The sequence below is a fragment of the Pogona vitticeps genome, chromosome 14 (genome assembly GCF_051106095.1).
Source record: "Pogona vitticeps strain Pit_001003342236 chromosome 14, PviZW2.1, whole genome shotgun sequence".
Lineage (NCBI taxonomy): Eukaryota > Metazoa > Chordata > Lepidosauria > Squamata > Agamidae > Pogona > Pogona vitticeps.
In genome coordinates this window covers 1,600,729-1,625,496 of record NC_135796.1, presented here as the reverse complement: position 1 = coordinate 1,625,496, position 24,768 = coordinate 1,600,729, and the positions used below count along the sequence as shown (strand labels likewise).

The 24,768-nt window shown below is 46.5% G+C and overlaps 1 protein-coding gene across 1 annotated transcript in view; it reads right to left on the bottom strand.

The window, feature by feature from the left end:
- RTN4R (reticulon 4 receptor) overlaps nt 1-24,768 on the bottom strand; it is an 80,741-nt gene that overhangs the window by 54,355 nt on the left and 1,618 nt on the right. The window lies entirely within an intron of this gene.

The following is a 24,768-nucleotide window of genomic DNA, read 5'->3' as shown; positions in this document are numbered from 1 at the left end:
CATCCCAGAGGTTGGATGTAAGGGGGTGAAAATACTCACTAGCAAGGACACTATTGGTGTCCAGCTAAGGTTCATGTGACATGCCACTGCTAATTGTGGTTAAATCAAAAGTTGCTGGCGTGCATCTCAGTCACACCGATCAATATACCTACTTGCATGCTTCGAGCTTTGATTCTAAACTCGGCACACAATCTCTCTTTTACAGCCAGGTCCTCAGACACAATCATCTCTGCTTGGACCGACAAGACAGAGACTCCTAACTCAAGGATCTACAAAATGTGTCTCTCAGACTACAATACACGTTCAATGTGGTTAAAGAACAAATTAATTGGGCAAGATGAATACCCACAAGCGACATATTGCAGGACAGACCCAGGAGAGAAAAACAACAGAACAATGCTCGTTGTCATTTTCGGCTCATAACTAAGACCACTCGCACGCATCATAACTAACCTCCAACCCATCCTTGAGAAGAATATTTCATTTTCCCAAGCCCTTGGTGGTAGCTCCTATAATTCCTTACAGACAACCCACAACCTCAAACAATTATAAACACACAATGAGTTACACAACACTGATACAACAAGGGGGACTATACCTTGCTACAAACCCAGATGCCCCCACATTGGTGGCACAATCACAGCACCCAACAAGGTCACACACAATATCAAGGGCTCATTTATGTGTACCTCCACTGATGTGAACCCTTCCAGTATTTTGCCAGCAATGTCCCCTCTGCACATTATATAGGGCAACAGGAAGATCTCTGTGCAGAAGAATGAATGGACATAGTCAATGAGCATTATGATTGTAAAAGTGTTATGTGAACATGGTTGTTATGGGGGTTTTTGGCTCTTTGGCCATGTTCTGAAGGTTGTTCTTCCTGACGTTTTGCCAGTCTCTGTGGTCAGCATCTTCAGAGGACTGGAGCATGGACAGAGTTCTGACTCCTGTTCTCTGAAGATGCCGTCCACAGAGACTGACAAAACATCAGGAAGAATAACCTTCAGTACATGGCCAAAGAGACAAAAAAAAAAAAAAAAACAACAACAACAACAACCATCAGATCCCGGCCATGAAAGCCTTCGAGAATACATTGTTATGTGAACACTTTTGCTTAAGTTGTGGGGGAAAAAAAACATGCTTAGTTTGCATACACACGTGTGCCTTTTCCGGTGACAAGAAGCAGCACAAAATATGTCACCCTATCACTGGGTGAGAATTACTTTGTGATTCCTTTTGTCCATCTATTCCGAGACAAGACCAACGAAGATTGATACCCCAGTCCATAAATCTCCAGGACCTGCCCCGGCAGTCCTCCACGGAGTTGAGCACCATATCAGAGAAGCAGCATGGAAACCAATGTGCTCATGCTTGTTGGAATGGCATTGTGATTTTTCCATTCATTTATACAAGGAAACACACAAGAGATTTCCCTGGCTGTTTTGTGCTGCTAGAGCAGGGTGGCTATGGCATTTTGGTTTTCTGCTTTAGGAACCAACAGGTCTCAATAAAAATCCTTCCACTCTAAAGCATCACCGGCTTAAAAGAATCCAGAGATCTGGTCGATCAAATCCTCCTAGACACTTAAAATAGAGATCAAAAGAATGACTCATCACTACAGCTTTCCATAATCCATCTAGGCTGCCTGGGGGTTTCTGGAGCTGCAGTCTCACACACAGCCTTCCCTTGAACTTTGAAGTTCATCTCACGTTATCCCCCAGAAAGGACAACAGAGCAAATCTGCCCACCTTCCATTTCATGTTGATTCATAGCAGCCTAAATGGTGATGGCTAAGACTCATTAAAGCCCAATGACACCCTCCATAAATGAATGGACATCTCAGCTCTCTTCTCCTGCCTATGCATCTAAAAATGGTGAAATGTTAAAATTAAGGAACAGATGGCAGGGCACCGAAAAATTGGCACACGGTTGGTGTGCTTTTATTGATCTTTTTGGAAATAGATAAAAACACTTCCATTGTGATGGGGTTTTGTCCCCGAATATTAATGCAATTTTATTCCTTATTCAAGGCATCCAGAGAATTTTGTTCCAAACTAACCGAGAAATATATAAAATTGGAAACTTGCACCCTTCTTATAATTCGAGGGTGTTTTAAAAGAATGGCTTCCCACTAAGGATGCTAAGACTGAATTCCTTATCTACATATTTAAAAAAAAAGAAAAGAAATAGGAAGTTTAAAAAAATCCTTTACTGAGAATACTGTGTGGACCCATCAGAGTCTGGCATTTTGAAGGACATTTTAAAGATGGAAACAGGAGCAATAAACTAAAAGGTTATTTTTTGCATAATTCCTAGGACATTTTGATAAGTAAGGCAGTTGCGCTAGTCATGCCCCTTCTTCTTCTGCGACAGGTACATTTTTTTCTAAAGGGAGGACAGACACAGAGGTCAGCCTTGGGTAGGTCACACCTATTGGTCAAGAAGATCAAGTTCCATAGGTTTTATTCCGTTTATAAGGGTGGTGCGAGGTGGGGGGGGTCTGAGATAATCCATTTTGAGAATGTCTCACCCACTGGAGGTTGGTGACTCCAGTGTCCGTGGGGTGGTGAATCCATTCCAGACTTTGATCCATGCTTTACAGGAGCTATGCAAAGCCATGAGCCTTATGGCCAAATGTGTTCAGCACCACGGACAACTCCTTTGGATTTAAAACCCAGATCAGATCCACCTGCATCAGGCCATTGCCTTGTTAATATAATGGCTGCCTGAGGGAAAACTCTACTTTATTGAGAGCCTACAGTAAGAAGGTGAAATCCGATTGGTGTTCCAGAAATAAAATCAAATGGGCCTTTATGACTGAGCACCACTGTTTGCCCATGAAGGCAATGCTTACATCTTGATAATCAATCACGACACTAAACAGGAGGGCACAAGATGCTCCTGACGTGACAAACAGATGTTCTTAATCACTTACAGAATGCATCTCCTGGTCACAGGCTATTGGTAGGGTATAGCTTGGGCCTCAGTTTTCTACTTGTAAAAAGCCCTATGAGTTCCAGACTGGTTAGTTTTAAATTTTTGCGGTTGTATTCTAAAATCAGTCACCTTAGTTTCTTGCCTTGTGTAGGTTTTCCTGTTTCCTGGAAGCCTAAGCATCATTATGGGTAAGTACCCCACGAACCACTTGCCTTCACCATGGAAAAGGTCTTCAGTAGAGACCCTTACACAAGCAAGGAAGCATGCATGCAACACCAAAAACTTTGGGGTGCTGATGAAGCAAGAGGAGTTAGTATTTGTTTGGAGAAAAGAAAAGGAGGATGGGTTTATTTCAAGGGGGAAAAAAACTTCCCTGCCTTTTCCATGCCTTAAACAAAAGAGCACAGCTGGAATTCAAGCTGTTAGAAAAGCCCCAAGTCTTGATGACACCTAACCTAGCCAACAGATGCTGAAATGACCTCTACTCCTTCAGCCTTGGAAGATCTCCCCTGCTAACTGGCCATCGTCTTCAGAGACTCTCTCTGCTCTCGGACAAAAACCGCAGGCCAGCCAAAAATAAACCCGAGGAAAAGTCGTGCATTTTCCGTAGGTGAGACAGCTTGTAGCCTGTCACTGGTGACCCACTTTCCCAGGGATGTAGGCGCATTTGTCAGCAATAAATGGACTGCTGGCTTCTGGCTGGAATTTTTTTTCCAGTACCCTGGGCTGCTCTGTTTCATCTTAGGACGGAGCCAGATCTGACATCCCATGCATCTTTGCCTTTACGCCTTGTTGAAAATGCAAAAGGGCATTCTGGCATGCTTTAAAAGGCAAACAGGCAGATTCTAACTCTCTGTGCTGGTGTGAAAGAGAGACAGATGGATAGAGAGAGAAGGGGAGGAAATGGGACCAGGGTGGCAGTGAGATTATTAGGAATGAAGCAGAAATGGAAAGAACTTGAGACTTTTTTTAAAAAGAAAAAGCGGAAGAAAGGAGAATGTGCAAATTCATATCTGCTTTAAAAAAATATGCCAAATTTGATCCCAGTGTATCAGGTCTTCCTTCCTCCAAGGGCAGAATTAGATGAGATGCTGTCAGAAGGTGAAGACATGTTTTCCCTCCAGGTAAACATTCCTTCAAACCTCCTCTGTCTGAGCAATCAACTTGCAAATGAAGCCCGTGCTTGCCTCCCAATGACCAACCACAAAACGAGGGAAACATGCACGTCAACGGGTGGTGTTTCAAAAGAGCACCTTGTGTTTATGCCTTTTCTGCAAAGGTTCCCGTCTCCACCAAAGAGTGTTTCGTTGAAATGGCATTCAAAATGCATACCCAACTGGGAGAAAATACATATAGAAATGCATTTTTTCTCCAGATTTTTATACAGCTGGTGCTGTATAAAATGGGACAGAAGGAAGTTTGAGGTGAAAACAAGAAGCAGGTCAGAAATAGTCATGCTGGGGATGAGAGGAGACATGTTCCTGGGAGAAAAATGCAACAGAAACAGATGTGCCTAGGAGGAGAACAGTAGGAGAGTAACGAAGCAAAAAAGCTACAATGATCCAACACAATCCTACGATCAGGATTCATGCCCATCTCCAGAGGACACCTTCAGGGTCTTCTCTCAGGCCTTCAAAGGGAACCCTGTTTTCCCTGAAAGAGGATATGTGGCCCCCTGAGGAGGTGGGAGCCAGCTAGAGCCACTTGCCATAGTCCTGGCTGAGCCATTTAGGGAAACCAAGAGGCTACCCAGGAGTAGGGTGGCCAAAATGTGACTCAAGACTCTACAAAAGACCCTTCATTGTTGTTGTTAAATTGAGGGTGGGGTTCCATTTCTGGAGACCTTCAGGAGCAAGTGTTTGCGCTTTTCATGGGACTAGGGTGGTCTATGAGGCCTCTCCACGCTGCCAAGAAAATCAAAAATAAAACTAAACCAGAAATGCACATCATAGTTAGGTTTTAAAGGCCCAGACACAGAAAATGGCCACTCCATTATGTGTTATTCTCTGGATGATCCTTGTGCTGCCGGACCCCACTGGAGGTGCCAGAAGGTGGAGAAAAAAGGGACCCCACCCCTGCCTTTTTCACCCTTCATGCTGGGCTTTGAGGGTGGAGTATATCGTTCAAGGCACCGCTACCGACTGCCAAGGGAGGCAGAGGCTGTTACACAAAGTGCAATGCTAGCTATCATTTCATCTGGCTGGCAGTTACAACCACAGAACTGGAGGTTTAGAAGGCAACCCAAAACTCATCTGCTCCAACTCTCTTCTAGCACAGGAACCATACCTGACTCTTAACTTACACAAATTTTCTCCCAGCTGCATACAAGATGCATAAAGACTTAATGGATAATGATTTTAAGCCACAATTTTCCTTTAAGTCTTTCTTATTCTCTTTTAGCATTGTGACTGCCTCATACTTTTAACCTGTATTATGTTCCATTTCTTTTGCTGGTCATGGACCATAATAATAATAATAAACTAAACTAAACTTACTTGACAGGTGGACTTCCAACCTCCATCTAAAAAGCCTGGAATGGAGGAGAGTCCACCAACTTCTAAGGAAGTCCAATCCACAAGCAGAAGTACTTCCTGCTCCGGACAGATTAAACCACCTCTACTTTCTTGGTTTAAGTGACTCTGGACTGGGCTAGGCTAAGGGTTAGGCTTAGTATACTGGATGTTAGGGCTAGACTAGGGAGTTTTATATTTCCTAAACCCACTGATTTTAAAAGTATTGGGTGTGGGAGATGGCACAGGGAATCTCCCCTTACTCGAGCGAGATTAAATTGTCTAGGTGTACATTGCAGAGTGTGCAGAGTTACATCATCATTCTGTTCATGGGGTGTTAAATAGAGGGATAGTGGTCTGGTGAAGGTGATGGATTCCTCATTTTTTGCTTCTGTTATGAAGAGCGGTGTTTTCCTCTCAATTTATGGATCTGGGCTTTTGCAAAAGGAATCGGAGAAGTTTTGAGCATCGGATGCAATCCCACAAGAAGGCAGACACCAGCAAAGCACTGAAACTCCGGCCAGTTGTTGGCATGCTGATGGAGGCCTTTCCCTGCTTTCTGGCTGCAGCTCAGCCTTCCGCCTTCGGCTCTGGTCGATACCTCTTGTTTACACGCTTCTGGCTTTTGCTCTGTGCTGTTCCCCCCTTGCTGCTGGGCTGGCCCCAACATGGAGGTGGTCAGCTTGGAGATTAGGGAGAAGCTGAAATACCCAGATCATTAGCTCAGCCTACAAAATGTTGTTAGCTGTGGGTAATAGCTTTACGCCCCTCTTTCTGATTCCTGCTGCTGCGTCAGAGTACGTTATTTCCCCTGCCGTGGTGTCCGAAGAATATGATCTCCTTCGCCTTGAGTTTTCAAGCAAATTTAATTTCCTAATTCATTCCTAGAAATCCCCCCTCAACGGGTTGCGTTCAGAATGTGGCGTGGCAACATCATGCCTGCATGTGCTCAGAAGTCAGTCCCTCAAAGCTTGATGAGGGCGTCCTCTGTGTGCCAGGAGTGATGGAATGATTCAGTCCCATCTGGTGCAGGAAAACCCCCAATTCTCCCCCGAGAAGAAATGGAAAGGAACCTCTGCGGGGTGAGCAAAGGAACTATCCATGGTTGTAAGGCTTCTCGCCGTGCAGGAAATGGCGGCATTGCTATGCTAGGTTTCTACTCTCACAGGGGGGTCTTTCCTAGGCTCCACCTGGTGCAGTGGTTGAACCGCTGTACTGCAGTGAAGACTCTGCTCTTGATCGGAATTCAATCCTAATGGGTTCAGATTCACTCAGCTTTCCATCCTTCCACCCAGAGAGTGCTTTAAGTGCTATGGGGCGGTATATAAGCAGCACACCAGAGGCGCCTGGACCTCTTCTCTGCCTCCTCCAGCAGCTGCCCACTCAAAGGCTGCACTGCAGCAATCCCTGCCCCACCTCCTTGTCTGAGTGGGCAGCTGCTGGAGGAGGTGGAGAAGAAAAGTTCCAAGCTTCTGCCGCAACTGGTGAAACAACCAAAGGGGAAGAGGAGTGGAGTGCACACCGGCTGGTGAGTGGGGGAATCCAGGTGGGAGATGGGACCCTATGGTGCCAGTACGACAATCCAGCACTATCCAATGATCCAGATTCACACCCATCTCCAATGTCCTCCCTTTCACTGGAAGGGCCATGCAGTCTAAATCTCATCTGAAGACAAAGAACCATAAGTAATAAGAAGGGAGGTCAAGACCTTTAAGGCAGTGGTCCCCAACCTTGGGCCTCCAGATGTTCTTGGACTACAACTCCCAGAAGACTTCACCACCACCTCTGCTGGCCAGGATTTCTGGGAGTTGAAGTCCAAGAACATCTGGAGGCCCAAGGTTGGGGACCACTGCTTTAAGGTGACCGTCCACAGAAGATTCAGCAAACAGGTTACTTGGCCCCAGCCTTCACCACTGGCAGGAGATACCTTGTGATTCTGTTTGAATTCTAGACATCCTTTCTAAATTTTGCTTTTGCCCCTATTAATTAGCGAACAAGAGTCCCATGAATTGATGTTCTTTTTAAAATTCCTCTCCCTTTGGTGATGCACACATTTCCTTTCTGGTGATGCCCATGTCACCAGCCTGCTTCCCCACTTCTTTCAAGGCTCTGCTGGCTATCCTGACCCTCTCTGCCTTCACAGGGAGCGCACCGTCTCTGCCTGACAGCTAAGCTGAACAATCAGGGCAAGCAACGCCCTCCTCTCCGGGTATCAGCTGGGCCCTGTCAGGGATGATGGATGAAGCCAGCCACTAATAGGCCTTCTCCTGTATCTGCTTCCTCATTTGCAAGCAGTTCCTTTCCGTGGTTTCCCACAATCCATCATTCTTTGTGTGGCCAGGCTCTGTAATTACAATTATTTATTTCCCAGCTATTGTCAGAGAGATTAGCAGCACATGCTGAGAGAGCACCACAGAGGAAATAGCTTCTTCTTATCAGGTAAGAGGGATCCACCCTTCCCACCCACTCCCTCATGGTAAGACAGAGGTGACACCACATTATTCAGGAAGCAGATGGACCCAGGATATTGTGAGCACTAACCTACTGTAGGCATAGCTTTCAAGAGATGCATGAATTCATCTAGAACTTTGGGCTGCGATACCAACCACAGGCTTTCCTCCTTCTTTACATGTGATTCAAATCAAGGCTCGGATGTGAATCGGGTTGTGGGAGCAGAAGAATAGACAAGAGTAAAAACCCTTGAGTTGAAGCTTAATCCAAAAAAGACAGGAGTTCTCTAGGTGAGAAGTTCATCTCAACTTGACATGTAGCCCTGGAGAAGTTGACGGTGGTCAACACTTCTGAAAGTTCTCAACTCTAGGGACCATGTTTCACGGCTGTCATCTACAGACATTCATTTTTTTTCTGGCCAGAGATGCTATATTAGGTGTGCCCCATCCTGGAGAGTGGTACTTGGCTACCTATATCCACTGAAGACCTTTGTGCTTGACTACTGTACTGAGTTTCATGTGGGGCTGCTCTTGAACACTTGTTGGAAATCTTAGCTTGGCTGTTAAAACTGCCAACACCAGGTATATCCTAGAACTGCAGAGCTGGAAAGGACCTGGGGATCATTGAGTTCATAAGCAAGGAGGCCCAGTGGGGGAATTGATCTCCCAACCTGTAGCGCTGCATCCAGAGACCTAGACTGCTGTGCTATCACGTAGTTATGTAGCACTTCTCTTCAGTGTACTTAATGGTGATTTTAAAACATACATCGAATGTGGGCTCACCCATCCATCCATCCATCCATCCATCCATCCATCCATCCATCCATCCATCCATCCATCCATCCATCCATCCATCCATCCATCCATCCATTCATGCCTTTCACCCCATTAGTGTAAAGCTCTATTCTGTCTGGTTAACCATCAGTGAATCCAACAATAAAGCAATAAGCAATAACTCATCTATAAGAAACAAATAAAGCAAGTCAAACACCAGCTAAAACAAGACAAGGACACCACAGCTTTTCCCACAATTGGGCAGCAGGGCAGAGTCAGGATCAGGTATGGTCGCTCTTGAAGATGTCCATAAAAAGAAGCATCTTGGGCAACCTTCTGAATGTGGACAGGGAGGGGGCCAGGCACGCCTCAACCAGGAGCCTGTTGCAAAGGGCTGGTGCCACAGCCAAGAAGGCCTGGCTTCTGATAGAGCTTTTCCTGGTCTCCCTTGGTGTAGCAACTCAGAGGAGAGTTGCCTGGAAGGATCAGGTGGCACGGCTCAACATTCTTGGGGCCAGACACTCCGACAAGTAACAGGGTTCCAAACCCTATTACTAAATGTGTTTAGACCTTGCCCTTCCTTCAATAAAGTCATGTTGATGTTTGTCTCTCTCTCTCTGGGTCCCCACTTTTACCTCACATCCACCTTATGTGGCCGCCTTGTGCAGGTGAGGCTTAGAGAGACTGGCCCACAAGGTCATCCCTTGAGTACGTTGACCTAAATAACCTAACCCTAACCCTAACCCTAATCCTTTACATACTTGTCTCTATACCCATTCCCTCTGAGCAGACTAATGCAATTTCTTTTCTTTTTTTAAAGATGGTGCCAGCATTACTGCACCAAGGCACAGAGAGAGAGAGAAAGAGGAAGGAAGGAAGGAAGGAAGGAAGGAAGGAAGGAAGGAAGGAAGGAAGGAAGGAAGGAAGGAAGGAAGGAAGGAAGGAAGGAAGGAAGGAAGGAAGGAAGGAAGGAAGGAAGGAAGGAAGAGGAGAAAATGGTGATGTCACCATCCTCCTCCTCATCGTAACAGAACTAGGGAGCTGGAAGGGACCCTCTGGATCATTGAGTCCAGCTCCTGTAAAGGAGGCCCACTGGGGAATCGAACTCCCAACCTCTGGCTCTCTGGCCAGAGACCTAAATCCAAGCTATCCAGCAGAAATTGTTGCTGTTGTTACGTGCCATCAAGTCATCTCTGACTCAGGATGACCTTATGAATGAGTGATCTCCAAGCTATCCTGTCTTCAACAGCCCTGCTGAGCTCCTGCAAACTCAAATCTGTGGCTTCTTTTTGGGAGTCAGTCCATCTCATATTGGGTCTTCCTCTCTTCCTGCTGCCTTCCACCTTTCCCAGCATAATTGTCCTTCCCAGAGAATCTTGACTTCTCATGATGGGCCCAAAGTAGGAAAGCCTTAACTTTGACATTATTGCCTCCAGGGATAGTTCAAGCTTGATTTGCTCTAGGACTCCCCTTGTTGGTTAACTTTATGCTCCTTTGAGGCATCTTTGAGGCAATTCTATTGTATATGGTCATTTATTTTTAGTAGTCAAGCTTTAAAGTCGTTTTATAGTGTTCTTAAAGGTTGCAAGCCTGCAGATTGTACTGAAGGGCAGGATAAAAAGTCCTTTAAAGAAATTAAATTAAATCCTTGCAGTGAGAGAATTGCAGGAGTTACTACTTGCCAGAAAAAAGCTCTTGGACTGACCCGTCAGGCAGGCAGGGGAAGACCCCGTCAACAATTTAAACAGAGTTGCACAAAATGTTCACAGGTACACAAGTGTTGAATCTAGACATAGCCTAGTCCACCCTTGCTTGGAGTGGTTAAATACTTTCCAGCTCTCCTTCATGTATAATCCTTCTCAGGCTCTCTCTCGAAACATTTCCAACTCTGGCACCTTCTTTGCTTGAGGGGGAAAAATTGAGAAAGAATTGTGTGTTTTTTTTCAATAAACCCCAGCAAAAGGTCTCAGCAGCATTCAATACAAATGGCTTCAATGTGATAAACAGTGCTAGAAAGCAAAGGGGGAAACGGGGGATGGGAAACACCAGTGTTTGTATGCAGTGCAAATAGAGCGGTAAATAAAAACATCCAAAGTGACGCCCACCTGAGAAGGACGGGGGGGCAGCTCTTGAGGAAGAAGGCAACACAACACACAACAAGCAGAGGGAGGAATGTGTTTCCTCTCAAGGAAAAAGGAACAGGCGGCCCTCTAGTGTAAAGTCGGAGAGGGAAAAAATGGTCTGCATGGCGCACAGAAACCGCTGCCAGCCGGCTGCAGCGCCGAGACGGTGCCTGAATAGAAAGCAGAGAAGCTGTTTCTCTGCAACCGAACCCAATGAGGCCAGAACTTGGCAAGGAGACCGGCGGCGTGCCACTGCCTTTCTAGATCTTAATTAATGAGCTACAATTGGGTCACCGGAACACACATCCATGTGCGGGTATGCGCGCAGGCACAAACGCCCCGCGGGCTTTGAATGGCAGAATGAATGAGCAGAGAGAGAGAGAGAGAGGCAGAAGATGACCTTGAGAGGCATTCTAGGTTTTCAGGTGAACATCAATAGAGGAGGAGGAGACCTTTGGCACAGGCAGTGTGCCTTGGCCAAGGAGCCCAGCGGTGGTCAAGAAATGGACTTAGGAGCTGAGGACCTGGTGGAGATGAGAGCGGGTCCAGGCTCCGCCACACCCTGACCCAGCCAAACTTGACTCCCCAGATCTAGAGGTCTCTTTGAGTGCGACAACCTTGGTTAACTTTTGTTTGGCCTAGAAGAGGGATACATCCCCCTGCTCCAGAAGCTCCACAAGAGAAGGTCCTCTCCCGTGTCCCACATCAGACGTACATACCTGCGAGGGTGGCGGGACGGAGAGAAAGGCCTCCCCTGATGATCTTGACACCCAAGCAGGCTCATGATGGGAGACATACTCTTTGAGATCTCTTAGAGAGCTCAAATCTTGGGTAGGGCTTTATAGGTCAAAGCCAGCACCCTGAATTGTGCCCGGAAACAGATCGGTAGCCCGTGGAGCTGCTCTGACAGGGGAGTAAGGTGAGAGTGGAGGTTGGGCTTTGCAAATTTCTTCCTATGCAGGATAATTCGTTTAAACCAGTGGTCCCCAACCTTGGGCCTCCAGATGTTCTTGGACTACAACTCCCAGAAGCCTTCACCACAACTTCTGCTGGCCAGGATCTCTGGGAGTTGAAGTCCAAGAACATCTGGAGGCCCAAGGTTGAGGACCACTGGTTTAAACCACCAGATATGGAAGAATTAAGACCCATGAATAATTAGTTCTGTCCACCCAGATTCTGGAATTTGAGTGTTTAATGCTTCACACCACCATGTACTCAACCATGGAAGTATTCCATCTCTCTCTCTCTCTCTCTCTCTCTCTCTCTCTCTCTCTCTCTCTCTCTCTCTCTCTCTTTTTCTCTCTCTCTCTTTTTTTCAGGGTTTCCTCATTCATGCAACAGGCAGATGGACCAAGCTGGGGTTAACTCTACCGATTGATTTTGACTGGTGGAGGTCAGAGAGAATTCTGTTTCATTGCTCCCCTACTGTGAGAAGCACGCACAAATTTTCCACCTGTCTTTGTCTCTTGGATGGAAAAAAAACTTGAGATGTTTAAAAAAAACAAATTGAAAAAGGGGAAGATGCAATTAGTCAAATTCCCACCTCTGCTCCGAACCCTTGCAAAAATCAACCGATCAAAACTGATGCAGAATTTTAAAAAACAAGCCAAATCACTCACATTTTTAACAGCCGAAGAAAACACTTGGTGACATAAATGCACAGAGCACCATGTCAAGGTGGGAGGTCCAAGCTGCCAAACGCACCCGGGCTGTGTCTGCAGGCTTTCAGGGTTTGACGGAAAACATGCCAACTTGAAGTGCTTTCGAGAAATCTGGCTTGCAAAAAAAATCTGTCATGTTGATGGGAGAAACACACCTCACTTCAGACTCATCCATCACCTTGAAGTTCCTGCTTAGTGCTGTTCCCAGCAAAATGGAACCAGCGGGATGAAGGAACCTCAGTCTGAGAACCCTTAGGAGGTCTGCGTTCGAATCCCGCACTCGGCCAAAGAAACTCACTGAGGGCATGGAACTTTAAGCCGCTCCTTACCTTAAATATTTCACTTACTTTAAAAGCTCACTTAGGGTCACTGTAAATCAGTTCCAAGTTGAGGGCACATGGCAATTTTTATAATCTCTCTCTCTCCTCGAAAATAATGACCACGGACAGCTCCTTTGAACATCTCATCTCAAACGTAAGTGGCACTCAATTTCGGAGCGCAAAGAAAATGAGAACACAAGAATTCATCTCTCAAATCAGAGCAAGTTCAAGTCTGCAGAGGAAAGCCAGCTATTTGCTCTGCAGTCAACCGGATGGATTTGAGGACACTTTATATCCCATCTTTCTCCCTAACTCCTGACACGCCCAGGTATACTGCTCTTACACATGGATGTGCCATTAGGTATCTTGACAAGCATGCCTGGGCAGATCTGCCTCCCCCTTCCTGGGAACACCATCTCCATGGGATGGCGCCCATCACATCCTCTTCGGGCAAGTGGGGGCGTGCAAAGCATAACTTCCCTCTTTTCTCTCCATATTTTTTTCTCTCTCTTTTTGTTTTCCAAAAGAGCTGCTGACTCTCACAGCTTTCTCCTTTGAAGATCCAGAGCAGCACCCTGAGGATCTCAAACAAAAGATTTCTGTGTATTCAAGCTAAAGACCATTCCAGCAGCTGCTTCTGCCATTTTTTTCTGCCCCAAAGCGTGGATTGCTACTTTCGCTCCCCTCCTGGATAAACAGTGCACGCACGCACACACACACACTCCCTAGAAGCATCAAAGGAGGCGTTGGGCTGCCAGAGGTACATCTTAATGAAGGTGACGGCAGCTGAAAATATTTCAGGTCCAGAGGGAAAGGAGAAAGTACACCTAATTAAGTCGGCAGCTTTCTTCCGTGGCTCTAGCGCTGCATCAGAAATCCCCATTTACATTGGCCTTGCAGACTCTCACAAGATTTGGAAACCCTGCATATTCTTCTCTGAACAGGGTCAAATCTGCAGGTGTCTCCCTCTGCTTTTATCGGCTCTCCAAGAACTGAATAATAGGCATTGCTACTGGGTCATGGCAATGTCATGCAATACTCTGCAGCATTGGGGGGGGGGGGGAACTGTTGCAGAGTTCTGAATTTCTGGCAAAATTCCTTTTTCTACACAGCAGAGACTCATAGAATAGCTTCAAGATCCTCAGATAGCCCACTCCTTTCTCATTAACCGGCACTTGAGGTCTCAGTAACTCGCCGAGATATTTGTAAGAGAAAGAATTAAGATGTTTCATTACTTACAGTCATGAACAGGTCAACAGCAAACTAACAAACGGTGCTTCCAACAGACTAAAGAGAGGGAAAGCGACACTCAGCAGAGAGGCGGGACTCTCTTTAAAGCAGGAGGGAACAATTGGCTAGTGCTGGATAGATTGACAGTCACCCCAGACTAGAATGGTCCCTCCCAGCCACACCTACTAGAGGCAGCATGTAAGGTTGTAAAAACTGCATCAAATCCAAGTGGGGGGATTAAGAATGAGCTTCAGATTCATAATTTATTTAGAAAATGAAGTGAAGCAAGGTATTTGCCTATTTCCACAGTGAAGCGAGGAAGCCTAAAGCTGATTCAGTGACATGGGGGTTCTCAAGTGTCTCCCAAGATTTAACTCCCATTGCAGAAAGATTGACCAAACATTGTAGTCTATTAACCAGATATTTAACTATGAAAGGAGGCATAAAGTCTATAATTGCACGAGATTCATGGTTCCAGCAACTTTTCTGTTGCCCAAAGAGCAGATTTCAGATTATATATCCAAATTCTAAGAACCCTGTTGTTAATGTTTGTATGTTTGTTGGTGGTGATGACCATCAAGTTGCATCTGAGTTACAGTGAGCCCAAGAAGGTTTTTGAGGTATGAGAGATGTTCTTTAGCAGTCCTCATCTGAAATACCTTCAGGGAACAACCTTCTTCTTGAAATTTGAAGGGCTGCACCATCGAAGTCTGATTAAAAGTTTAAGATTAAGAACCATAAGATGGAGGGAGATAAAGGACCTGGGAGTGGTTGTTGTGGGTTTTTCGGGCTCCTTGGCCATGTTCTGGAAGTTGTTCTTCCTAACATTTTGCCAGTCTCTGTGGCCGGCATCTTCAGAGGACAGGACTCTGTCCTGGGAGTGGCTTATCTTTCCCAAGAAGGATGGTTTCCATCACTACAACCAAGTGAGTTACCAGGAGTGATAACAATTTGAAACAATTCTCTTGCATCACTTTGTAGATTCCTAGAATAATGGAGTTGGAAGGAGCTTGTAGGGCCATCCAATCCAACCCCCTGCTCAAGGCAGGAATCCAAATTTAATTACATGCCCTACTGTCACATTCCCGGGGGTTACAACAGCAGAGTTCGATAAGCCAGTCCTATGTCAGGAATTCAGGGAATGCAGAGCCAATATCCAAATACCAAAGCCAACTCACACAACGTAGTCCAGGGTCAGAGTCCAAAGCCAAGGGTCCAGAGAACAAGGTTCAAGGTTGTTTGGGAGCGTGGATACAAGCCAGAGGTTTGACTAGTTGCTTCCATGGACTTTCAGCCGTCTGAGAGCTGCTTATATAGTAAAAACAGCCCTTGAACTGCTGGAAGCCTTTTCATCATGTCAGTACTCAGGGATAGTTGATCGGATGTTTCTGCGGGGAGCCTTCAAGCGATCCTCTGACCTTTTTGTCATAAGTCTTCCCCGAAGCCTGGCCCTCAGCCTGTCTACTGGGGGAGGAGAATCTGGAGGCGATTCAGGTGTATGCATTTCTAATTGCTCAGCATTCTCCTCAGCTACAGTTAACCCTTCAGGTTCCAGATCTTCGGCTGCACTCATGACACCTACACTCTGAGATGATTGAGATCTTGCCACTCCTCTGTAACAAATCCTATATTTTCTTCAAAAATATAGTAAGACCCTTGTATCCACAGGATCAGTATCTGCTGATTTACTTATCCATAGTGTGAAAATATTTAAAATATATTTTAAAAAATCCTAGATATATATTTCTAAAGATGAAGTTATCAGAACTGGCCACTAGAGAGAGCCAGAGATATATAATGTTCTCCTAGATAAATGTATTTCTATGATATAATTATGAGACTTGGCCACTAGAGGGAACCAGAGACCATGCTCTGTATAGTGTTCACAATTGAAATAGAGTTCGCTAAAATCTGTGTTTTTCAGCATCCACAGGGGGTCCTATGGTATAGGAAAAATATCAGAGTACTAGATACAAGAAGTGGAACTATGAGTCAGTAGCAACACATCTAAATACACCTCTTTTTTTAATTTCCAAGAAATAAATTTTCTCTGAAACTGTTTTAGGTGAAATGTGAATTCAACCTGTTATCAAATGATGATAAGAAAATCAATTGTCACCCTTCAGAAGAAAACAACCACATGGTTTAAAGCAAGTCTAAGAGAGTGGGAACAATTATGAACAATCATGCGCTGTCAAGTCAGTTCTGATTTACGGCAACCCTTGTGAGGGGTTTCTAGATAGAGAGTACTCAGAAGTGGTTTTCCCTTCCCTTCCTCTAGGGGGTGCCCTGGGAACACTGTGCAGCTGGCCCAAGGCCACCCAGGCTGGCTTTACTTGGAGAAAGCAAAGTGGGGAATCTAAATCATTGAGCTATCCAGCCAGTTCCTGATTAATAAGAAATTTGAATATACGTTATCATAATAAGATTTTAGAACTGCAGAGCTGGAAGGGACCCTCTTGGTCATCAGATCTAGCCCCTGTTAAGGAGGTCCGGGGGGGGAGGGGAATTGAACTCCCAACCTCTGGCTCCACAATCAGAGACTTCAATCCTTGAGCTCTCCAGGCAGCTTTTGAACATCTACAGCAGCATAAAAACGCACATGTTACAGAGGTGGATAAAGAAGCGAACATGGTCTTACATCCATCCCAGGCTTAATCTTCGTTTATCTCTGCTACTATGTTTCATTACTTATCATCCCTCAAATCCTGTCAACTGCTAAATACTATTTATTTCACGGCCATTCTCGAGCCCTTTTGTCTACGGAATTCTGATATTAAATGTCACCGGAAGTCAAACTTGTGTAGGCAATATTGGGGTGAATGTTTGTCAAACACGGAAAAACTGGTATCAAAACGATTTGACATCTAGATTCATGTCGCCGCCTTTTGAGGGGGAGGCATCGTTTCAGCTCTGCTTAGCATTTCTAAAGTGCTTGTCAAGTATTCAAACCGCATGACACATATTCTCTCAGTAATCCACCCAACCGTCCTATAAGATAAGCCGGCATTATATCTTGCTCAACCAACAGAGGAGTACAGAGATTGCTTCAGGAAGAGCAGATAGAGAGCCCACAATCTAACGGGAACTCTTTGTAGAAAACAAATACACAGAAAAGCACAGTGTGATTGATTGGGCCAGTAGCACAAGGCATACCCACAAAAAAACAACAACACTTTTTTTAAAAAATTCAAAACACTGTCACGGATCAAGAGGAACTGGCCAACATTTTGGGCTTTCCCTGGCACGGAAGCGTGAAGGTCAAGAGCCAGGCAGCCTCTCCAAAGCAAAAGCTGATGCAGGATTTCCGATCATACACAGAAATTATAGAATTACAGAACTGTGGATCTGGAAAGGACCCCAAAGGTCAAACAGTCGAATACTGCAAAAAAAAAAAAAAAAAAAAAACGAAGACATCAACATTCTTGGCAAGTGGCTAAGTCATCTTTTTTTAGATGGCCAGGAGGGAGAGTCTACCCCATGGAGACCCTTCTTCAGAACACCTTCTTTGGCCAGGAAGACTCCCTGACAAGGGAGCGAGGAGTCCAGAATCAGAGGTGGCTTGGGGTTAGAGGCAGGAGCTGCACCACCCCAACCTCTAGGGGTGTGGGGGCCCTGACACTCCAGACACTTGCCACCAAGAGTAATAAATATAAGACAAATAGGTATCATTAGCAACAACCGTAGTAGAAATAGTCAAAACACTTTTACCTTGCCTAGCATTCCATCCAGCATTCCAAATAAGAAGCTGACAACACACACTAAAATCCAGGTCTATAGAACCTGTGTCCTGAGTACACTCCTGTCCTGCAGTGAGTCCTGGACCCTTTGTGCACGGCAGGAGAGGAAGCTGAACACCTTCCATATGCGTTGTCTCCGACCCATCTTTGGTTTCACCTGGCAGGACAAAGTTCCAAATAGAGTAGTCCTAGAACGAGCTGGAATTTTCAGCATGCATACATTACTGAAACAGCGCCATCTATGTTGGCTCGGGCATGTCGTGAGAATGGCCGATGGTCGGATTCCAAAGGATCTCCTGTATGGAGAATGAGTGCAGGGAAATCGCCCCTGAGGGAGACCACAGCTGCGATACAAGGACATCTGCAAGCGGGATCTGAAGGCCTTAGGAATGGACCTCAACAGATGGGAAACTTAGACATCTGAGCATTCAGCCTGGAGGCAGGTGGTACAGCATGCCCTCTCCCAATTTGAAGAGGCACTTGTTCAGCAGGCTGAGGCCAAGAGGCAATCCCAAAATGAGCAAAACCAGGGAGCTGGACAGGGGACAGGTTGGATTTGTCTTCAGTGTGGAAGAGATTGTCACTCTCGAATTGGCCTTCTCAGCCACACCAGATGCTGTTCCAACACCTCCGTACAGAGCACGATACCATAGTCTCTCGAGACTGAAGGATGCCTACAAACATTCCATCAAGACTTGTCTATTATAAGGCAGCTCATAACACATAAAAGAAGTAGCAAACTAAGCGGTGACCATCAGTAAAGACCCTCCAGGTCAGTGGTCTCCAAACTTGGGTGCCCAGATGTTCTTGGACTATGACTCCCAGAAATCCTGGCCAGCACAGTGAGGGGTGAAGTCTTCTGGGAATTTGAGTCCAAGAACCACTGAGGACCCAAGATTAAGTGGGCTTGGCTGCCGGATGGGCAGTATATAAATCAAATAAATAAATAAAATAAACCATGGCTATAGATAAAATGCCCACTGTGGAATAACACCAGTGAGAACCTTAGCCATTATACAGGAAGCTGGTTAGGGTGAAACAGACACGGGGAGCAATAAGCTCAAGGTGGCCCACATTGAATGGGAACCATGTTCTGGGCTTTGTCAAGCCTTTCCCAGGCCTATCTGAAGATGGCATGGATGAAACTTGAGATTCTTTGGCATACAAGGCCATTCCTCTTTCAAGGAATAGTGGCTGTGTTTGGTCCTGGCAACCCCAAGGGAAACTATGTGGGGCTTCACAACACTACCTAAAAGGTCCTCTCTCATAGGTTAAGTCCCACTGCAGTAGAGACACTATTATGCTGCAAATCACTCCAAGAAGGTTCAGCAGTAGAGACGTATCTGGTGGAAGACCTTCATGGGTCTAGAAACCAAATCCCATGAGCCATTGTTGGAGGGTGCGGACATGTTTAGCCCGAAGAAGATGGAGAGATTGCGTGATGGCCATCATTAGGTACTTGAAATGAAGCCCTATAGAAGATGGAGGAAGCTTGTGTTCTCCTGCTCTGGGAAGCAGGAGCTGTACCAAGGGATCCAACTGACAAAAAAGAAGATTGTGACTAAACATTAGGAAGAACATCCCAATGTTAATGATATTTAGAAGCTGGATGGATTCAGAAGGAGGTGGACTTTCCTTTGCAGGAGGTTGTGCAAAGAGAGGTTCCAGCCTTTGGTGGAGGGTCATGTCTGGAACCACAAAGCCATGGCGTTGACTGTGCTGGGGCTGAATATCAAGAATCTGGACAGGATCCCATCTCTGATTGCATCCCAGCAGTCTCCAAGCTGCTTGCTTTGCAACTATCCAAGCACAGAAGCAGTCCCATGCTCTTCAATGTAGCAGAACATCTGATGGGGAAATGCTGAGCTGGGTGCAACCAGTTATGACTCAAAGGAGAGGGGAAGGACAAAGCTATAGCAAGTCAACCCCAAAACCACTACTGTACATTGGTTTCCCTTATTCAGCATCTCCTAAACGTTTCCCTTCCAGGTGTGTTGAACTCTTGGCTGATTGGCTTGCTTGTTTGACTATCAAACGTCCTTGGCTTCACCTGGATGAGAAACACATTGGTTCCAACCCTGTGGTCCTTCTCCTACCCCCACCACAATTTCTTCCTCATGGTGACCTTTCTTCTTCTCTGTCTTTGTACTCATTGAGCCCATACCAGTTTCTTTAGGGTTACACACCCTTCCATTTCCTGCCAAACAGGTGCCTCTCTAGACAGCCATATCTGTTCATCACGCAAATCATTTGCTCCTTTTAAAAATCATGTGATGGGTTATGGTAAGGGTGGCCATCACTCAAAATCACCACTTCCAAAATTCTTGCCAGATTTGTAACTCAGAGACTCACAACATGTAGCCCAAGGTGGTTGGGGCATCTTACCCATTGTCCCACACAGATCTTGTTCACCTCGAAGGCAAAGAGGAGGTGAGGTCCACTTCTTTTTCTTCAGAAATGGAGCCAATGTATCCATGACCTTTCTGGACCCAAATTATCGGGCACCATTTTCTCCAGTTGGGGAATGGATACGACCCTGTCTCAGGTGGCATTCCCTTCAGGAACGATTTGACCCTCGCCATCTTTGATCAGAGAAACACAACCCGTTGGACCTTCCCCTACCTTGATGAACTTAAACCACAGTTGTGGAGTGGATGAACATTTAATTGAAACCGTTTCCTCGCTGAAAATGAGACCAACGGGGAAGGGTTGGGAATGAGAGTTTGTGTAAAACAGTCGCGGCGGCATTCATGGGCAGTGACAGCTGATGAATACTGCATGAGATAAAGGCGACGGAAGGGACTTGCCACTCTGCGTATCAATTCAGTGCTAAGGAAAGCTAGATTCCGGGGCCATTCAATTAAATGAACGTCAGCCCGCTTGCTGGATAGTTTTGTCTTTTTGTATATAATCCATGTCGCAATGTTTACTACTTTGCATACTTAAGTTTCATTTCTGCTTCCCAGCCAAGGAACACAATACGAATTCACCAGGGTATATATTGGGCTACATAAAGGCTAGACATGTCTGTCTCGCTGTATGTATGTGCTTGTGTGTGATTCACTGACAGCTGAGTTTCTCGGAGAAAATCATTCTGCAACATAAGGCACAGCTTGCATGTTGTAGTGGAACAGCGGGGCAAAGAGACTGATGCAAACATAGCGCCATCGGTTGGTCAGTGATTTGAAAATGGCCCTTTCCACATGATCCTGCTCAAGGTGACCAAGCAGGCCAATATGTCAGGCTGAAGCAAAGATGGGGGAAGTTACTTTCCTTGCACTGGAGGCTAGAGATGCCAATTGTGTTGGGTGGTGAATCCCCACCCACATGTCGCCTTGTTGTGCTTTGTTGTTTTTAAATGTGGTTTTTTTGTGTGTGTCAATTTTACTTAGCGTTTTCAATGCAATATTTCTTGAATTCTTCTCAAAACCGGTGTATCCTTTTAGCTTTTAAATGTTGTCTTTTTCATGGTGTAAGCTGCCTTGGGTCCTTTTTTTAAGGCGGGTAAAAGTATGATAGATAGATAGATAGATAGATAGATAGATAGATAGATAGATAGATAGATAGATAGATAGATAGATAGATAGATAGATAGATAGATAGATAGATAGATAGATAGATAGATAGATGGATGGATGGATGGATGGATGGATGGATGGATGGATGGATGGATGGATGGATGGTCTATCATTTAAAGGAGCTTTCCAATACACTGAACCTGTTTTGGGGATAGTATTCAGCACTTTGGAGAGTTTCCAGTAGAGTTTGGACTAAAAACCGGAAAGAATGCAACAAGGCACCCTTTTGAAATCCAACTCTTGAAATCAGTGTCATGAGCCTCAATTAGAAAGGATGAACAACCCCTCCCAAATACACCTTCTGGTATGGTCACCAGCCATGATGGCTGAGATATTTGGGGAGCCATAATCCCCCAAAGAGTTTTTGCCATTCCTGATGGTGGGCCATTGATGGGAGAAGATGATGGCATCTATCATCATGAGAAGGGCCTCCATCTAGATGATGAGCCCACCTGCTGAACGACAACAAACCCATGACTTTCCACCACTGCCCCCAAATCTATCTGAGGGTTTGTGAAATAATCTTCCCATTGGTTCGTCCTGTTCTGTATTTAGATGTGTGTTGTTTTCTGAAGCCGATGGAGGATTTCAGTTTTGTGCTTCCCGAAAACTGAGATATAAATGTTGTGACTAATTTCTCAACTAACCTCTGCTTTGAATACAAGGCTATCATTCTCTTTCGCTCCTTTGAAATTGTATAGCCTGCCTTTGGATCAGACAATCCTGCAAGTAGCATGTCACATATGGGGGGGCGGGCGAGTATTTTTTGATATAGAACTGCCCTCACTGCACACATATTCATGCATGCTCTGAGCACTTGCTTCTCTAGGGTATGAAAGGGGCCAAAACTAGCAATACTCCTTCCCGAAGCGGCATGCCGTTGAGCCAAGCCTGGAAAGGAGTAAATAAGCTCCTTCCAGCTGCTTTTCCTTTGCCCCATGGAAGAACAACAGAAATGATTTCTAGGGAGGCCATGAGAATCCTAGAACTGTAGCGTTCGAAGGAGACTCCAAGGTCCATTGCTTGCAAATCATGGTTGAGGCAAAATAAAAAGAAATCCACAGCGAAAGCACCTCTGGTGAGTGGGCAACGGACTTGGGCTTGTAAACCTCCAAGAAAGGAGAGGCCACCACCCTCCGAGGCAGCCTGTTCCACACTCATGCGGTTTCCATGGTCAAGATGTCCTTTCTGATGTCTAGGTGAAAATGCCTTCCTTGACACTTGTATCCCATTTTTTTCCCAGCTTCCCAGGGCTCAGAAAAGAAGCTCCCTCCATCGTCCTTCTGGCACCTTTCAAATATTAGAAGATGGCCGTCGCATCGCTCCCCAGCCTCCTTTTCTGCTGCTAAACAAACCCAGCTCCCTCAACTGTCCTTCATCGAGCTTGGCGTCCAGACCTTCTACCGTTCTGGCCAGCCTCTTCTGGTGGACCTGTCCCCGATACCTGATCTTTTCAAACTGGAGTGTCCAGTACTAGACACGGTATTCCAGATATGGTCTGACTGAAGCAGAAATGCAGTGGTACAGTACAATGACTTCTGCCAGTAAAGCGTATAAGTGAGTGGGTCCATGATCTGGAGGGCCCAGGATGAGTGGGTCCACACCCCCATCTCCCCATAGAGGCTTCAGCCTGTTTTCCACCCCTAGTCATTTGGCGGTCACTTTTTCCCATCCCCCGTTCTTTTCTTTAGAAACCAACCATCATCAGGGCAGCTTCCCAGCATCCCATACAATCTGTCCAGAGCAGATACTCCAGGTGGTTTGAGCCACTCCAGGTAAAAACGGTCAAGGAGAGAGAACAATCCAGGGGAGAGGCTGACCCACACTCCCAGATGCCTTTTGACTCTCAGACCGCAGGAAGTCCCAGCTCTTGCAGGCGCTGCTTCGGACGTCTGCCGGCGCAAGCTGTTTCCAGATGAATGCGAGGCGCTGCTGTATCGCTCCCATTCCTACCAGCGGGCTTCGTTCCGGACCGGATCGCACCCTGCAGCTCAGAGCCCTTGGGCTGTCCTGCTCTGCGGTTCCACGGAGCCGATCCCTGGGTCTGTGGCGTCTTCCAGCCACCTCCCCTCGCCTTATAGCATCAGTCTGAAGGGGGTCTCATCTCCTTACCCAAGACATTTCCATCTCTATCCCTGAAAGAGATCTTTGCTTCTTTCGCCTGGCCAGACGTTACACAAAAGCCGTTCCTAGCCAACCCAACACGACCCCTTGACTTTCCACCCCGCTTCTCTTCACCCTTAATCCAATTTACCACCAGCGACCGAAGCTCATCGAAATGCGGGAACAAGTAGTGAAGGATGCTTGAGATCCCCCGTTGCTTATCACGCCTCCAATGACCCTCCCAGCTCCTTCCCTGGACCACCCCCTTTTCCAGGACCATCCTGGGGGACACCAGCCCCTCCTCCAGCCCCCCCAGTCCCTCTCGAAGGGGATCTCCATAGACAACCTTGTCTCCCACTGTTCACCGGCTTCAACAAAAGCCTTTCGCCCACAGAGTAAAAAAAAAGACACACCGAGGCTCATGCACACGCACCCCAGAATATTTGCGGGTCTCTCTCCCGAATTGGCTCAGCAGTTCACACCATATAAAATAATCGTGGTGAGCAGAATCCGTCTCTAGAAGATAAAATTCCTGGGGCCGGCGGGTGTGTAAGGCACCCCCCTTCTCGAGATCCCATTCCTTTTCAATAGCTCTGTTTCATCAAATCGCTCAGGAGCGAAAGGTTGAATGAAGCCGCAGAAAGCATTCAGAAACTTTGGCCGACTCGGAGGGCTAAGAGAAGGCTCTCCTCTGTCACACAGGAGGTCGTCAGGTCATCATTGGGGTGTGTCGGGGGTCTTCTTTTTCAGACACAGCCTCTTCCCTTCCCCCCACCCCCGCCAGCTTCCTGCTCTCCAGTTTCACACCCGGGGACCCACCGCCATCCACCTTTGTCTCCCCTCCTTTTTAAAACGATGCAATCAATGTTCAAACCTTCCTACCTCCAGTTTCCAGAACTGGGACTAAAAATAAAACAGGGGGTCCCGAAACACGCCCCAACTCTCCAACGCTGGACTTGATCCGCCACTGAGACTTGGGGTGAATTATCAGAAAGACACCCGGGAAGGCTAAAAACCACCCGCCCCAAACCACCGACTCTTCTAGACCCGCATCATCCACGACACGCGTGTTAGCGGATCAAGACAAGCGGCTCCTCTCAAGATAGGTGGGTGGGGGGGTCAGAAGCCCACCAACCTCCACCCTTTCCGGGCAGCGCTACCTCTGCGGATACCTGCCGGAGTCGCAGAGCTCCGAGGCCTCCGGGAGGCGCTGTAGAGTCGAAACCCAGGGAAGGTATGGGGGAGTGCGGGGTGTGTGCGCGCAAGGGGGGGGGGTGAGGTCTCCTCGCGGTGTGCACGCCCTGCCCAACCTAGAGCCCGCGCCCTCTTCCTCCAGGGC